This window comes from Passer domesticus, chromosome 5 (assembly GCF_036417665.1).
Source record: "Passer domesticus isolate bPasDom1 chromosome 5, bPasDom1.hap1, whole genome shotgun sequence".
Taxonomy (NCBI): Eukaryota; Metazoa; Chordata; class Aves; order Passeriformes; family Passeridae; genus Passer; species Passer domesticus.
Window position 1 is genome coordinate 23,951,474 of NC_087478.1, and position 3,504 is coordinate 23,954,977.

The 3,504-nt window shown below is 44.1% G+C and overlaps 1 long non-coding RNA gene across 1 annotated transcript in view; it reads right to left on the bottom strand.

The window, feature by feature from the left end:
- The window catches only part of LOC135301854 (uncharacterized), a 32,257-nt gene extending 31,137 nt beyond the window's left edge, over nucleotides 1–1,120 (bottom strand). The window contains exon 1 of the long non-coding RNA XR_010363586.1: nucleotides 629–1,120. This is a non-coding gene — a long non-coding RNA (uncharacterized LOC135301854). The remainder of the gene's footprint in view (nucleotides 1–628) is intronic.
- Between the last annotated feature and the right edge of the window lie 2,384 nt (nucleotides 1,121–3,504).

Genomic DNA, 3,504 nt, shown 5'->3' on the forward strand with positions numbered 1-3,504 from the left:
GACAAATGCAGGTATCAGGATGTCTAAGAAGAACAAAGAGCTCTGTATTTGCATTTGAATTATTATTTTTCCCAAGCAAGTGATTCCCGCGATTGTTACCCAGACGCTGTCCGGGGGAAAAGAGAGCCGTCCCCCTCCTGAAGCCGCGTGTTCTGTGGCAAACCCTGGTGTGCCAGCGCCTGCGACCAGTTCCTCCCCAGCCCCCCTTCTTTTCCCCCTCCCGGAGCCAGGATTTCCCCCAAGTGCTGGAGATCAGTAACTTGTATGTTTAATTCATTTCAGAAACACAGGAAAGCAATTTGCCGGCGCGAAGCCTCGGGAAGCCCCGGCCGTGCGCTGCCGCTCTCCGCCGCGCTGCCCCGCGGCGCCCGGGCCCGCTGCGCCCCGCGGAACCAGCGCGCCCGAGCCGCGCTCCCGGCCCCGAGCGTGCCGCACGCGTGCGGCGGCTCGCCACGCAAAATCTGCCCCTCTTTCCCCCTCCCCAACCCAGGCTGATTCAGAATTAAAGTTGCTCCCCCCTCTTTATTTTTTTTTTTTCCCTGTGTCCCCCGTCTCGAGCGGTAAATAAAGCTCATTTTCTTGTCTTTGCAGAAAGTTGCTGCCGTACTAGAATAGAACCCGGGCTTACCTAGTTTGGCAGGGTATGCAAAGTAGGATTGGCTGGATCAATTAGAGAATTATCTATTTATGAAATGTCTAGCTGCAATGGAAAGAGCTGGTACAATTATGAACTGTTGTCTTGACAACTGGGAAGGACTGATTGGATCATTTTATCAGTAGGGTTGCTGATTTCAAAAGCAAACTGCCAAAAATAGTAAGGGACTTGGGCTTCAAAAACAGAGGATTTTTTTTCTCTTCTCTGTCTTAGCTAGTAGGAAAAAATGTAAAGGGGGTGGGTAGAGGGAAAAGGGTCTCACCAGGAAAGGTCCGTGATGCAGATTTATTGGCAAAAAGCCAGAGTTGCTATTGTAAATTTCTTCGCCGGTTTCAATGTCAACCCAAGCTCGTATTTGAACCCAGAATCAGGGCAAAAGCATTATCACTCTGTCACTTTGTTGCCAGAAGTGGATTTTTTTTTTTTTTTGCTAATATTTTACTGTTACATCTGACAGGATTTCACATTTTCTGTAGCCCGCCTTTAGTACGTTGAACTGCCAGACAGAGAAATTAATACCCTGAGTGACTGTATTTTAATTAAGCAATTTCATGCAAATTACAAATTTTAGATTGCCAAATAATATATTGCACAAAAATTGTAGGCTGGCTGATCTGATATGCATGGAGTATTACTCTTCCAGGCGCTGTGCATACATGGGAAAATGAACAAAAATGCTAATTTCCAATCTACTATGCAAACGGTAAAAGATGCCTATTTAGATACATATGCTTTCCTTAGGAAGGGTAAACAGTTCTTTAATTTAATATAGCTGACACTTGAAGATGTGTTTTTCTCTTTTACAAAGAAAATTTTTGCATTGAACAAGTAAATGAGAATTCGAGTAGAAAACATCTTGTTAATGGCGACTAATAAAAACTAATATTGCATGCAATATAATGATATTAAACCTTGTAACTGGTACATAAAGCAAGATAATTCCTATTGTTGCTCTGTCAATGAACATCAAATACGCTCGCATATTAAACACATACTGTCGGACCGGGGATGCTGTTAACCCTGTGTGTGGCCGTTTCCCGAGCACCTGCAAGGGTCGAACGTGACTCGCTTTAAGCAGCCCGGAGGGGCACTCGCCGCTCTCGGCCCTCGCACAGAAGGGCGAGAAGCGGGGTTTTCTCTCCGGGCCGCCCGGGCGGAGCAGCGGGGCCGGGCCGGTGCCCCCGGGCCCGGTGCGGGCGGTGACTCCCCCGGCAGCGCCGGGCACGGAGCCCCTGCGAGCCGCTGTCCCCGCAAGGTGCGGTGTGGGTGCGGGCGTGCGGCCAGCAGCACAGAGGTGCCACCCGCCAGCGGCTCTGCCGCTCTCTCAGAGGGTGATCCTAGGAATGAGCAGCTGCGGGTCCACAAAGCCTCTTACGATAAAACTTCGTACGAGCCTTGGCATCCTCTCCTGAGCCTTTTATCACAGGGGCTACTCACTCGGGTTGAACCATCAGTGTTTGTCCCTGGTTTTGCTTTCTATTTTAACGACTTGATTTCCCAGCACCGCGAATAAACATCAGCCTCTCTGCAGGAAACCGCTGAGGCTTCCCAGATGCTATACACAATTAACCTGGTTGCAAATTTAGCAGTCCCAAGTACAGTACTTACAATCTTATCTCTAGTGGGTGGGTATGCTGGAAACTCCTGAGCATCTTAGCCACATTCAGTGAGTAAGTAGGCTGAACACAAGAGATCTGTGGCATAGACGGCTGATCTGAATTTTAACCACAGTGTAGTTCATGTTTTTCCCTCTTTATACTTTTTTGTCCTCTTTTTTTTTTCCCCTGGGGTAGTGGGCGGGAAACAGATTAAGTAACACACACACACAATTACAAAGTATAGGTACTTTATCCATGGAACTAGTGTATGCTAAATGTCTTCTCTTTTTTCTACCCTCAGGATGTAAACAGTGAGTTCAAGCTTTGTGTAAGCGTCCAGTTGCTCTTTTCACTGGAAAGGGAGGATTGGTTGTTGGGGTAATGCATTATTCACTCTTGGCTGGGTAAATTTTACTTTACAAGACTTCTGCTGCTGCTGTTGTTGCTAAGTCCTTCCAAATTTAAATCAGATTTGGATTTAGGTTCTCTGAGATACTTATTCATGTTCCATGATAAGAAGAGAATTATTTATTGCCATTTTCATTCCCTGAAATTCATGAAAACAATGTGGACATCTGTGTGTTTTTTGTACTTACGCAATTACAGAATTTGAGTGCATTTTTTACATGAGATTTTAGTGAAAATGTTACTGTCTTTAGTAATTTATGGCAAAGATGTATTTCAGATTGTTGGAAGTAGGCAAAGTCCAGATGTGCCCAGTTCAGACAAACATTTTTCTGCCTTACAGAACATGAGGGTAGGATATGTGAATATAATTTGTAAACAGTGTCAGCAAAAGTTGAGTTGTATTTTCAGTAACATCAAGTGTTCATCCATATTAGGCCAAGCATATTAGTTCCTGAAAGCAGTATTTCTTTCTGAATCATCACACATTTGTGTGGATTTTTGTGTTTTATTGTCCAAATTCAGCTTCAGTGCTGTGATTCATACTCTGTCTGCTTGCAAACCAGAACAAATTAACCAGAGCTTTCTAAGCAGAATTTTCCATGAACATCACTAGAGAATCTGCTTAAAAATTGATGGTGTCATGTGGCCAATGGAAAGAAGTGTATGAATGTAGAGAAATATCTGGATAAATGATAGTATCCTCTTTAAAAAAACAGCCATCAAGCAGTTTTGCTCTGTCAAATAGTTCCTTGCAAATAACATAATCAAAATATCTTGGTAATTTTCTTCAGAAATGTTTTTTTTTTTTTGTTTGTTTATTTTTACTCAATAAAACAGTTTCAT